The following is a 14851-nucleotide window of genomic DNA, read 5'->3' as shown; positions in this document are numbered from 1 at the left end:
TCTTGTTGACTCAGGCAGGACTGGATTCTACTCCAAACCTGCATGTTCTGCTCATCAGCAAATTGCAGTGGCTCCTCCCTTGGCTGCTGTGAGCTTTGAGCTTGGCAGTCTTGTGGCTTCTGTGAGGCAGGGTGCTGCATGGTGGTTTGCTGTGCTGACGCGACGTGCGTGAGTCTGCAGTGTAGACTTGCAAATTGGAAGGCATGGAAAGTGCTATATGTCACAGTCATTTAGACTGCTGTGCACTTAGCACTGGAAGTTTTATAGAAAGGCAAAATATACAATTCAATTACAACTGCTGCAATGCAATCCAAGTTGATCTAGTTTCTCCCACATGAGCTGACCACAATTTTAAGCTTGGCATAGCCTGAAAGCTTGAGGAATGTATTTCCAGTAATTGCCAGGCCACTTCATTATTTCTGTGTATACATAAACACTAGGCTGTGATCATAGTGGTCATGCTTGAGCTGCTATCTGAAATTCACTTGTGCTATAGGGATTGACTAATCTGGTTCATACTGACAGCAGTTTCCATTTACTGTATTAGCTCTCCTTGACTTTGAGCACCATGTAACTCCAGCTACAATCAGAAGACAAAAACTGTTAAAAAGTATGAAGTGCATGAGTCACACAGCAGAAAACCCACATGTCATCACAGAATCCATTATTTCTTGTTTCAGAAAAAGAGGCCAGGTGGCAGAAGATCCATTTATAAGATGCCAAGACTACAAAGCATCTAGTGAAGAATAACAGACGATCATTTAGCTTTTAATCTTATGGGAGAGGAATAGTAAAGAGTCAGTCTTTTGCAGCCTTAAGACGTGCTCTTACTTGGCCTGCATAAACTTCTCCCTTAGTTCATGTTTCTATTTGTGCACGCACCATGGCATTCATAAGAGCTAACTCCTAAAAGTTATGTTCTTTTGTTCCCAGGCAAAGCCTTTTGTGTAGTCTGTAGGTCTGAGTTTTTTTTTTTTTTCTGTTTCTCTCAGCTTCATATGTTATGAGTTCTCTAGCACAGCGCAAACTAAAGCTCCAAGTTAAAACTGGATGTACTTCTTTATTCCTTCCTAGCAAATCTATTTCTTTTAAGTTTTTTTTTTTTTTTTTTTTTTTTTTTTTTTTTTTTTTTTTTTTTTTTCCTCAGGATATTGATTGCTGGTAATTTAATGTGTCTCAACTGTGAAAAGCTGTTATGACAGTTTCACACGCTATTGCAGTTTTTTATTTCCCCATTCACAGACAAAAATGGAAGATTTTGCTCGCTGGAAACTGTAATATATAATTCAGCTCGCATCACCTCTGTCAGTAGCCAGATGCTGTAACTTCCAGCAGCTGGACCGTTATTTTAAAATAGCCTAGTCTGTAATTATTTGTCATGGTCTTTGTTGCATTTCTACAAATGAATTAGTTCAATTACATGATTCTTCAGGTAGTTGAGCCACTGGTTCAGTAAAGGATGTGCTGAACTATTTTGTATTCGGCATATAATATTAAGCCTGTGTTTAGGGAAGAAGTGGAAGAACTCTTGGGACTGCCAGCATCCCCACCAGTCCTGTCACGGGACTGTTTCTGTAAGCTGATAAAGGTCTGAATGTAACATGGATGGTGACTTTACTTACTACCCTCTGTTTCACTTCCATTGACAATCCTGTCCTTTTCAGCCCTCACCTCGCTAAGTGAGGCAAACAGAGTTTTCAAGGTGTCCACAGTGCTGTGTAGGGTATCCTGAAGACCAAGTTGGGTGCATGGACAATACTCACTGCCTTTCCCTGACTTTAATTGGAAAATAACGCCTTATTTCCTACTGCCTGCAGCACAACTTAAGAGGCAGAAATATCTATTGAGTAGATTAAAATTTAAGTGCTCTAATTAGAGAAATGGAAGGAAGTTATAGAAGGAAAACAAAACCTTATCTGAATTTGTTTTACCTTTAAGAATGTGTAGTGCATTAAAATGAGCGTGCAGGACTGTCTTAAAGGTTGCAGCAGTTGAGTGCTCTCAACTTCAGAAATGCCATATTATAGTTACCAGAGCAACTTTCTTGAAGTGCTGGTGCAGGAATGTCTTAGCAGCAGCTTCCCCATATGGCTGCCCAAAGAGGCCCTGTCTCCTTTCTTCACCTGCAAAAACTTACCTCTCCTGGTGCACAGCCAGAAGCAGTTCAAGGTTTTGCCTATGTCAGCCCTTGGCTACTCCTCTGCTTTGAATGAAAAGAGAAAATTAAGCATTAAATTACAGGCCAGGTGAAATGAGATGTTCCCAACTCATTTGTTGCTCTGGTTTAATAATAGCAGTCCTAATTTGTTTTTTCCCTAACAGTGATGTTCCACGAGAAAACCCTTGTCTGTCTTCAGAAGGGTCTATGTGAGGCCCAAGGCAGATGTCATTTGAGTCCATGAGATTTTCTCTGTTGCCTTTTGCAATAGATTAGCACAGCTTTCCTTCAGCTGGCTCTCAGCTGAGATACTGTGGGGAAAAGTGAAAGATTGGGGTATGCCACCCAAAGCAAAATGTGATTTATTCTCTAGTTAGTTGGTATTGCTGTAGAACTGTCAGGTCCATGGTTGGTAAAAGCCCAAACCTGGCATTATTTTAGTCAAGCTAAATTCAAATATATGGTTCCACAGAAACACAACAAAACACTGCAGTGATGGTTATAGACATCCAGAATAAAAGAGAATTTATGGGTGTGGGGCTTTTTCCAATGGTAAACAAGGGACAGTTTGGAAGAAACAGGAGGAGAGAAGACCTTAAAAATAAAGAAGCCATCTAGCATTCCATATGCAGAGAAAACAATTTCCATGCCTCTTATCAAAAATGTGTTAAATCAGCTAACATTGATATAACTTCAAGCAATTAGGAGCACGCTAATAATGATATGAGTCTTCAGCTGTAAATAATTACGCTGCCTCAAGGCTATGCTTTAATTCTTGGCTTGCTGTATCTATAAACAATAATCAAACTGCAAAGCAAGTTGTGTTGTTTTTGTTCACAATTTGTGAAATGATTTCTGTACCCTACAGTGATGCTGATGGCTATTTTGACCTTCAGGAACTCCGGCCTGTGAGGCTAAGAGCTAATGTGTACTTCCATCGATCTGAGTTACAGGCACACAGCAGGTTACTGTGCCTGTTCTTCACAAGTACAAAAGCTGCTATCGTCAATCAGTGTGTGTTGTGAAAAGGGGGCTTGCTGCTGAGACTCAATAAATAGGGACATTAGGAGGAAATGTTATAATTGCTGCTACCCACATCTTGTTAATGAGTAATGTACAGTTAGACTCCATGCAATTGCAGCTAAACTGTTTATACAATTTATTCTTATGTTGCAACTAACATTTAACATAATGAAGTATCATAATTGCAGCCATTAAAGTCAAGATTAAGATTTGTTTAATTAGAATTAAGAAAATGTAGAATAGACTTTGAAAATGTAGGGTTTAGTGGGTAGAATCTGCAGCATGTAGGGAAATTTAGAGGATGAGTATTAAAGAGCTTTGTTTGTAGAAAAGCGGCATGGATAGGGTGTGATTCTGCCATCACCCCTGCTTTCAGAGAAGCCCTGTTGCAGAACACACAATGCACTGACACAGGTGTAAAACTGAAAATGACCTGCCCTCCAATTCTGATTTTTAAATCCTCTGATCAAATGTAAAATGAAATTTGTGTAGAAGGCAGTGTGTGTATACTTGGCTTCCCAATGAAGTATTTAAGCACAGCATCTGTATGCAGAGCTGCTATTTTCTCCTTGGTGCAAGCCTGAAATGAGTTTGGCACAAATGGGGGATTAAGAATGGAATGACTATAGACAATGATACAGAATAATGATATACATGTATATATCATATATATATATTGTTAATAGAGTAATGGCTCTCACCTATCTTGAAACACTGCAGATACAATCAGTCAGGCAAGCATCAGTATCTGGGAAGGGGAGGCATGTAGGAAATAGAGAATGGAGCCCTGAAACAGAAATTGTATGGGGTATTTGTGTCAATTTGCAAGCAGCTTTTTGGAAGTCTAACAGTATTCAGAGACAGTAGTAATATCTTAAGGCTTACAGTTTGAATACAGCCCTGTGTTAGAGTTCTGAGGGAGCAAAATAGATGGTAAACCAAATACACCATGTTATTTCTGAGGCAGCTCAATTAGCTGGGAAGGGCACCTGGGTGGGGTGTCTGTCTCCCAGGGCTGGTATGTCCACAGGAAATACTACCGCCAATTTCACCTTGGCTTTGAGAAAGTGATGCAAAAAATACCATGCTCTGTGTTGAAAAGCAAATGTCAAGAGCAGAAACTGGTTTTGGAGAAATCAAAGTAATTTTAAGCTTTTCTATATATATATTATTTTCACATTGTGATTTCTTTTCCCTTTCCCATTTCAGAGCGGGATTGAAGGTTTTGCTGCATTTGGCGTGGGCTGGTTAATTTGTCATGCAGTGGTTAATTGTTTGGGGATGCTGTGATTTCTGTTGTGAGCAGAATTTTGTACAGAGCAGTTAGCTGAGATATGAAGCTCAGGAACATTTTTTTGGTTTACTTTTCATAATTTCCAGAAGCATTTTAAAAATTATCTTTGTATGACTTTCAGACTGGATTTTGAATTTACTGAATAAACATATTGCAGCAAAGATCTTTGTGATGGCATATTAAAGAATTCTCTGATCATAAGCGCTGCAGTCAGACGTGATAATTTATGCAAAGAATAATTGTAGATGACAAACAAAAACAAAGGCCAATTAGGACGATTACTGCTGTGGTGTCATATGAAATGAAATTTTTATCATTCTTTCTCTCAGCACTGGACTAAATCACAGCATAAACCTGTTGGTCAACATTGCTGAAAAAAAAACCAAATGAACTGAACAGCTGTAAATATTGGTACAATGCTGAAGGTTACAGGCAAAGTCAGTGTTTATCTAAGATTTAGAAGCACATTGATTCCCTTTAGAAGGATTTATATAAACATGAAATAAAATTGGCATTGATTTCATTTTTAGGGGAGAAGTCACCGACTCTAAGATAAGACACACCAAAATATATTTGGTTGGCTTGCAAGAAACTGCGAGCTGTGCAGTTCTTGTGTCTTTTTTCTTGGCTTGCTTTCAGTATATACAAAATAAGAGTCCTGCGACAGCATTTTTAAAGCCCGACTTATTCATTTATTTTTAAATAAGGTGCAACATTGCTTGCTGAAACATGATAGTCCTGTTCTCACACAATATAAGCACAGGTAACGTGGATTCCCACAGCTGCACAATATGCTACTGGAACAGTTTGTTTTTGAATGCTAAGAACTGTTTCTAATTCCTTTACCCTTAACTTCTTGTTCATGTATTTAGGGGACCTCGTGGCTCTGGGTATCAGATGCACCACCCTGTCCTCACCTCATCATGGCTGTTGTGCAGATAGCCAGGAGGAAACCTAAGGCTCAGGGATATCTGGAAGGGGTCTGGAAAGGACTGTTTGAATTACCAGCATGATACCTTGCTGATCAGAGGCAACAAATGCCTAATCCGGAGAAAAATGCTTTTTCCAAGTGCTTGTAAATACAGTCCTGGGGCACTGCAATGACTGTCTTGAAAGCTGTAAATCTACTGATACACACTATTACAGTGGACTTCTAATTAGTGCCATAGCTTTCTGCATCAGCAGAGGATTTTCTAAGGTATGTTCTCCTGGTGGTTGTAGGCAGGGACAAAAAGTACTCCATCAGTCTTTACCAAAGAGACCCCAGGGGACCTCTTACCTGACTTTAAACATAGTTCAGGTTAGTTCTGTGTGAGCAGTGTATGCTAGGTGGCCTCCTTGGGGATACCAATAGTGATAGGAGCACCAGTCCACCTTGGCTCCATCTGTGAAATCTCTTTCCTTTCTTCTCCTCAGAAATTGAGTTGGGTGTGGAAGATAAGAGGGGGATGCAAACTCTTTGTCCTTTTGTTAAGAGCTGGCAGCTGATAGTTTATTAATTTTAGAAAAATAATTTTTATAAGGCTTAAGGCAGATATTGGAGAAGTGGGGTAGATACATTGAATTTATCTTTTTCATGAGTCAAGATGGTATGCAGCATTCCTGTTCCCACCCTTCAGAAAGAGAACCCTTATCCAGCTAGAGCTGGTCTGTTCTATTTTACTTTGCAGAAGTCCTACTGCCCTGCCAGGATTTACTTCATTACTGAGTCCCATTGGTAGTGTTTCCATGAGTTAAAAAACAAGAAAATAATAAGGCTGATGCAAATGATACATCTTCTAAAGCTATTGTGCCTGAGTAGGTAGCACAAAGGGTTTCTAGGCGGGTGCCACCCCACGGAGCAGAGTTGCTGCAGCTCCCTTTGTCCGTGGCGCCAGGGATGCCAGTGTCCTCAGCTGACTCCAGCTAAAATTGGCTAAACAGCTCTTGGCAGGAATTTGCATCCCACCACAGGGCTGTGCCCTCAGCCAGAAGGGGATGCTCGAAAAGGAACCAACCCTCCCTGCCCCCTCCTCACCCAGACCTCTTTGGGCACCCTGCGAAATTAGGGTGTGTGTCCCTTGTCACACCCCACAAAATTAGTCCTGTCTTTTAATATCTCATTAGAAAGGCTTCCCCCCCCACTCCCTTTTTTTTTTTTTTTTTGCTAAATTTGGCCAACTGGCAAAAGAAAATAAGAGCTCTGAGAAAACATTTGTCTTTGTGCAGCAGGGGGGGAAAAACTAAATCCCGTTACATTAGGTCTCTTCAGCCGGGAGTGCAATGATAACGACTGCAGAGAAGCAATTTTAGTACTTCCCAATGATTACAGGTTTATAGTTCCATAATTATTTAATGCTCGTTAGATTTATCTTTTTAAGTATGCCGCTTCTGATGCAAGATCTCTTGCTAAGCTAATTTGGAGCGACTCCCTGCCAAATCAATATCAGTCTTCTGGCAAATATTATTAAATATTTGTTTGATACCTATTTACAAGTAGGAAAATAATTTTGCTGCCAAGGGATTGTAAATGTGTGGAAAGACCCTCTGACAGCTTACTTCACTCACTGCCTACGAGCCAGCGTCTGCATGCCAAAGTTGGAAGACTAAGATGAAGAACATAATTAAGGAAACATATGAAGGCTAGCGCAGGGTTTGAGATTAATTAGCTGTGCGTCAATAATCTCATCAATATCCGATTAACAAATGACACATTGCCCAATGAAACATATTGATTCATTCACCCTCCACACTGTTAATAAATTGAAGCTGCTTTGCTAAATGAGAAAGCTGACAAAATAATGCCTTCCTAATATTCCTCTAGTATTGTGATAAAAACATAAAATTAGCCCAGAGTATACTTAATTTAGCAGCACTGTCATTGCACTTATGAAGCCTGCTAATGCAATCGTTCTGAAAGATGTTTTTGTAGGCTGAATTGCAGAATGGAAATGATAATACAGGGATATGTGCAGAGCTAGAAACATGGATGTTATCTGTTGGGATTGGGTTCCAGAAGTGAGGAAAGCACGTTGTTTAATGTTGGGACTGGAGTTTTAATGGTATTCTTTTATTTGTTTTGTTTTTTGTTTTGTTAAATACGACAAACTATTGATGTCTGAGAGTAGTATGTAGGAGACAGAAAACAAATTCTGTCACTGGAATTTTTTTCCTGTTTGTTTAACTGGGGATAATATCATTGCTTTGCCTCATGAAGGCCAGATTAAAGAAAAAAAGATGTGGTCTTTGAGAAGGAATATTCAGAAAAGTTGATGAAGGATGCAGGTGGGGAATTAAAGGAGTCTTGTTTTCTCTCCTATGCACTGACACACCCTGCCTGCTCCTACAGAAGTTCTCTGTAGAAGAATGTGGAAACGTAGCTGGGGACAAGATGTGTGCTATTTACTTGTCTCATTGATCTGCCAGGGGCATTCAGAATAATTGAAAACACCAGCAGCATAAAGCACTGATGGTGTCTTTTTGCTGTGTGAGTAGTACTACCTTGTTGTTTTCTTGTGCTTGAAAGAATGGTGCTACCACAGCTGCTTCTCTCACCTACTGCCTTAATGCTGCAGCGAGGTGCAGAGGAGCTGCTGCCAGCCTTCAGGGCCTGGGCATAGTTTTACCTGGCACAGAAATGGGGAACAAACCCCTCATACTTTTGCAGAAGGGGATTCTCTTTTCTGCAAGCTGCAGCTCCTCCTCCTGATAGGAGTAGCGTGTGGGTTTTAATACTGAGGAAAGCCTACGAGGTGACCACCCTCCCTCCCTCTACACCCACACATGACATCTGCTCCCTGAGTGGAACAGCAAGGCATACCATCCCAGGCACCTCCAGCTGCTTTGCTTGGAACAGCCCAAGGAGGGGCTGCTGGTGGGGGGCTGTCCCCGCAGGCAGTGGTGGGCAGCAGGTGTGAGAGGGACCCGTGGTGCAGGGAGGCAGCTGTGCTGGCTGCCTGCCCATCCCACTCCACTCTGGAGATGCTGGCACGGTGCCTTCTCCCCATGGAAAGCAGGGTCAGGCTGAGAGTGTGGGGATCCTCTGGAGGGTACCAAGTTGGGACCTGTGCCCAATGGCGATGGTTTTGCTGGGTTTAGACACCTCTTTGCATCTGAATGTGTGCTGAAAACACATGGCAATCAAGGTACTGGAGGTTCTGGGAGCCAGATGATTTTTGTTTACCTGCTTGTATGTGTGCAGACGTATACATTACAAGCAGATCCATATGTAAAATCTCAGTTTCTCCAGGAGAAAAAGTGGCTCCTGTAAATTTTCAAGGTCCATGTTCTAGGAAACTTGGGGGGGGGAGGGGGGGGGGGGGGGGGGGGGGGGGGGGGGGGGGGGGGGGGGGGGGGGGGGGGGGGGGGGGGGGGGGGGGGGGGATGGAGGTCTTGAGGCCAGTGTTTTTATTTTTATTTTTTAAAATAACTATTTAATGTTCTTGTGAGGCTTTTACTATTCATTGTTACGCATTCAAAACCTTAACTGTTGGACCTCACAAAAAGGTTTTATGACTGGCTAGAAATTAGCGATCAAAAAGGCTCTTTAAGCATTTAGGCTCATTGCCTTGTTGTTGAGGATTGTTCCCCACCGTGAAGAACTATTTCCAACCCCATTTTAAATGAACCAGCTAACGTTTGGTCCATCTGTACTTGGCTCTTAACTAACTGTCATTAACTTTTTAGGGCTCCATGATATGCTGAATAACTTGGAACAACTAATGATTTTATTACCAATCTTAATATTTAGAGTTCCCTGTGGAGTTGTGTATGGTTCTTAATGAAACCATTATTTACAGGATTAAAATCTCTTGGCAAATTCCTTTCCTTCCGACTGCACAGAAATTAACACAGACTTACAGTCCAACCTGGGATGGAAAAGGGCTTTATATGACTTACCTCTGCTTTCTTTAAAAATATTATTCCTATAAAACATCAACAATCAAAATTACAGCTTATTAACTTCCTACTTGAGCTCAATTTAGGATAGCTTATTACTAGAAGCAGTTATTATTAGTTTGATTCTGCACTGTCTTAGGGCTTGTCTTTGTAATAAATAATTATTTGAATATCAAATACCCAGATATTCCCACCAAAACAAGGAACATAAAATAGTAAAAGATAGTCTCCATTAAGGACATCCTTGTGGCCAGTGTTGTAGGAGTGTTAGATTATACTATCAGAAGGATGAAATTGATTATCTGTAGAATTTGAATAGATAGATGTTTACTTATAGGAAAAAATTAATGAATTTCTTATTGGGTCTCTGGCTGTGTTCACAGCCTCTGGCACAGACAGTGGGTAAGAATTTCATTTGACGTAAGTTAAGTTTCATATGGGGAGATTTTTTAACATCAGTGAGTACAATGAACTTGTATCATGTCTCTTGTACACCCACTGTTTTTAAACTTAACCCTGACATAACCTCTTTCCACAAATGCTTTTGAATTTCTGAAGTGTTGGTGAGGTTTGTCTCGACACCTTTTGGCTGAGTGCTTACTGATGTTGTAACTCGTTACTGTGTGATCTAGGATTGTATGAGAACATCTGTCTCAGCTAAGGAGAAGGCAATGAAAAGCATCTGAAGCTTCTCCTGAAGTCACTTTAAACAGTCAGGCCCCTCTGCTGTGCCATGATGTGATGCTCTACGTGCTTTGACCAGTTACAAATCACAGTACTACCTCCATCCTCATGTAGGCGGGGAATACTCAGGAGAAGTAACTTCTCCAAGGGTAATGTGTCCACCAGATATCATGAGTGGACTTTGAAGCAGTTCAGTCAATAGCAGAGCTCCTGAAAACTGCAGTAATATTTCAAAAGCAGTTAACGAGGGTAGGGACGCACGTCTGCCTTCGGGGAATGATCCTCAGAAACCGCCAGGAAGAAAACCTAATTGAAAGTGTCAAAAAAGAGGGAAAAAAAAGGAGGAAAAAAAAAAAAGAAAATCTATTTCTATTAAACCTACAGCATGCTAAGATCTGAAGGAAAACTAACTAAAGCTTGTGAATTTTAGTTAGTGATGAGAGCTTTTTGTCATTGAACTGACAGTTTCTCAGCAAAACCCATGTAACAAAAATGTACCCTCTGCTATACAATCTATGGCATGGAAACTCACCTATGTGATGTCCAGCCAGGTTTTGTAATCAAACCATACAGAGTCCCTAGGTCTTCTATTAGTTATAACTTTTGTTTGATGCTTTCTTTTATCTTTTATCTTGAAATTTCCACAAGGATCTGTTAGTTTTGCTTCAGTGGTGGGCAGTGTTGGTAAATATTCTTGTTTGAAGTCCTATCTCAATAGTTTAGACCAAAATTGTGAGGGTAATAATCTGGTTACACACAGACACACAAGAAAAAATTCCCAAAACAAAGTTGTTGTTTTAAGAAAAGTCAATAATCTTTGCCCCTTTCTTTCTCCAAAGAGTGATTTTAGGAATTGTACTGAAATGAAAAATCAAACAGCTTCAAGAAAAAATAAAGAAGAGAAGCTTCCTCAGCTAGCAAAAGGTATGTAATTATATTATTTTTCTACTCTTTGTTTAAAAGTAGGGGGCTCAGAGCTTCTGTAAGAGGAACTAGAGCTGTCACATTGCTGATGAGCTCAGCCCCTCTGGTGATATGTCCTGGAAGCTGGAGCTACAGTTATACAGCCTGCATGGGTGAAGGTCTTGACCAAGTTCCAGATTTTAGGCTTTTGCCAGTGTCTCAGCAGTCCCATGCTCATTAGCTCTCAGGTCAACATGGAAGAAAAGGTCCCTTGCAAGTCATATCTGAACCTGATTAACAGATGGAAAGGGGATGTGTGATGATGTCCCTGCAGTCTTCAAAGTCTTCACTAGTGACAGTTCTACATTATAGCTCTACGTTTTCCTGTGCATGAGGACTGAGTGTGGGATACCCATTGCCTACCATTGTGGAGTAGTAAGAAGGTTGTGATGCTGCATGGGGTTGAAGTTTATGTGAGAAAAACTGAATGTGCTGTGATGGTATCAACAAATCCTTTGACTCAGTGTGATGTGCTCTTGCTTTTTTTTTTTTGGGCATGAAAAGAGCAGGCAAGCTGAAACCATGAGCGATACCTTTATGCAGGATGCAAAGTATCTGATATTGATAGACATTATTGAGTTCAGTAGCACCGGGCAGTAAGAAATGTGGATGTAAGAGCCAGTTTGATGCATAAACCTATACTGAATGGTCTCTGCTGTGCCTCAGGTATTGTGCTAATTTCTGTTCTCCATCTGTAATATAATGCCAGGGAAGATCTTTCTTTCTTTATTTTATTTTTTTTCTCTTCCTTTATTTCAATTAGAAATATTTCAAGCAATGAATCTGTCTTTCAGAGCATTGTGCACAAAAATTCCTGGCAATAGTGTTAATACACATGGGCAGGATTGTTAGACACATATAAAATAACAATTGAGTTGACCAAAAGCTAATGTGGTGGGCAGCAGAGTTTTGGGGCTTCCTTCATGTAAACTCTGGCTTTTGTGCCACGCAGCCTTTCATTGGTGGGTGGTAACTCACTGAAATGTCCGTTGTTAGAATCAGACGTTCAGAACAAAAGACTTGTTTTTAAATAACCAAATGCAGCGATCATAAAGAATGCTGCTTTTGAAAAATCATCTTGTTTCCTTGAATCACATTTTCCTGCTAGTCCTCATCCCTTTATTGATGACAGATAGAAAAGGCTGTTGCTTGTGTTAGCTGTAAACTTCCCCTTTGTCAGAGCCCTTTCCACCATCTGTCATTGCATAACTGTATGTTCCCAGGTTTGTAACACTAATGTGTTTTTGCTGTTTTGTGTACAGTACGTTACAAGTTATAAAAGCCTGAGTAAATAATTCATGTAAAAACCTTTGTAAATATTGTCAAACTGTGGAATAAATGATTTACTAAGAGGTCTCTTGGCTCAGCCTAGCAGCTTTATTACTGTAACTTGTTTTGTAAACAACCTCCCTCCCCCCCACCTCTATTTTTTCCATCAAGTAACTTTGTGTAAATTCTATTGTTAAGTACTACTTAGATGCATTTCAATCACCATAAATAATGCAATATCAGCACTTTAATCACCTGGGGACTCCATTCAAAGTCAACTAAAGGTGCAGTTTGTGCAAGACCCTTAAGGGAACAGATTTTCAGTATGTGTAGATCAGTGTATTTCCGACTGCTTTCATTGCTGATTATGTTTGCTGGAGATGTCTCACGCTTAGCTGAAAGAACTCCTAGTAGACACCGCGTCTGCAAAGAGTTGGTACATTTTTTTTTTGAGGTTTTTTTTTTTTTTTTGCACCATACGGATGTTCTGTAAATCCAGGGAGAGATCAAAACCTTGACTTATGAGAGATGGTCCTGAAAAACACTTAATTTTTCATCTGACTTTTTAATAAAGCACTGTCTGAATGGTCAGAGGAAAAGTAATCGGAAACATTTGTGTAAATGAATAAGATGACTTCGCTTTGATGTATTCATAAGAGCCTTGTTAGCCTTCTGAAAACACAGCTGAAAATGAAATGTTTCTTCAATAATGTTAGCAGAATGGGAAAATGTAAGTGGGAAAATGTGTTGTATCTGAATCCTTTTGGGTCAGGCACAATTGTGTCACTGCATGTGCTTGTTCTGAGTTTGTTTTGTGAAATAAAGGCACACTTAGCAGGTATCAAACCACTGATGAGCAACTATGGTGGTCTTGACTCTGCAAATTGTGGACCACCCACACTGTCATATTGACTCAGAATTGGACTCAAGCCTGAAGTCTGAACATCTTCTGGTTCTATACTGGTTTTCATGATGGCTTCCGTGTAGTTTCTTTCTTTGCAGGCAGGAAGTATTTCTAAATCGATTTGAAGCAAGCCTGTGCCATTGCGGGTAGGATACACATATGTTGTCTTAGGCCTCCTGGCTCTGTAGGCTTGAAATGAGGTCTGCAGAGAGCTGTTGGAAAGGCTGGGCACAATCAACTCATCTTCTGCTCAAGGGGAATAGAGCACCTACCTTTTCTGTCCAGGTATGCAGCGGTCACAGAACAGTGTTTGCAAATGTAATGATGGGAGGTGGCTGGAGGGTGTGGGATGATCCAAAGAGCTGGCAAACTCCCGAGAGTCCCTTCCTGGCCATCTCTTGGTGTCAGAACTCAGCTCCTCACCAGTGACCCTACCTCCTTTGTCTCTTAAGCTCCATGGAAATGGATTATTTACTTAAAAGCCCCAAGCCCAGTGTGCTGAAGTTCATCTTTCTTTATCAGTTCTGTCCTTCTCATCGTGTCCCACATCCGTGCTGTTACCCTAGAACAGAAAGAATTAATTTCTAGTGAGAAGGATCCCATCACTTGTAGGATGAACTCACTTGTGTGCAGTAGGTGTAATGCTTAAATGAACAGGATTTCTTCAAACATACAACAATCAAAAGCAGATGTTCTCAGGGACTACAGTTAATAAAAATGTTGTCTTCTGAATTAACTAGTTTGATGTGATTTTGTACCAGGTAGGTTTGAACAGATTTGCAAAGTCACTTCCAAAGATTTCTGATAATCTGGGAGTGGGGAAGAATCTTTCATTACTTTTACAATATTGTGTCTGATATCAAAGCTATCTAGAAATGAGGAGATGGCATTTTTATTTTATCTTATCTAAGGAATGAAGTTTTAATCTCTTGTTGATTCATTTGGGTTCAGAGCAACCAAACCCTATGTGACTCTAGAACTAAACTTAGACCAAGAAACAAAAAAAAACCCAAAACACCCCAAAACTAATGGAAAGCTAGATTATAGGTTTTAGGCATTTTTGTGTGTCCGATGTAGTGAGGAAACAAACTTCCTTACTCTGACTTTTTAACCCACACAGAAAGAGGATGGTGGCATCTCAGCAGTAGAATGTAACTGAATGCGTGAGAAAGAAGAAGCTGATAATGACAGAATTCGATCATGGAGAGTTGATGAAAGAAGAAATAATGGTGTGCCCTCTACGAGTTATTACTGGTAGTTTCCATAAAAGTTGAGTAAATGAAGTCTGAGGCTCAATTAAACCACATCTTGTCTTTCTTCTTCTGTGCCCAGGACAATACATTGTTTGCTGTGAATAGACCACCCGAGGGCTGGTCATGTGTTTTGGTAGAAATCATAGTTTTGTCAAACAAAGCAAAAGACATAATTATAGACTTTTTATATTAAAAAAAAAATCAACAAAAAACTATTTTAATTATTATTGTGCATTTCTAATTAGAAATGTGTTAAACAGTTGCCATTAAAAGTTTAGAAGCATGAAAACAGCAAAATGCCAGAGAACTTGTTCTGTAGAAATTAATCCTGATTTGGCTTAGCAGCAACAGATCAGCAGGAATTCCTCCCAGTTTTGGTGGGAAGCTGGGGGTAGTGGGCAAAAGAGGTTTTTTTTGGGGTTTTT

The sequence above is a fragment of the Coturnix japonica genome, chromosome 2, assembly GCF_001577835.2.
Source record: "Coturnix japonica isolate 7356 chromosome 2, Coturnix japonica 2.1, whole genome shotgun sequence".
Classification (NCBI taxonomy): domain Eukaryota; kingdom Metazoa; phylum Chordata; class Aves; order Galliformes; family Phasianidae; genus Coturnix; species Coturnix japonica.
The sequence above is the reverse complement of the archived record's forward strand: the minus strand, read 5'-3'. Positions refer to the sequence as shown.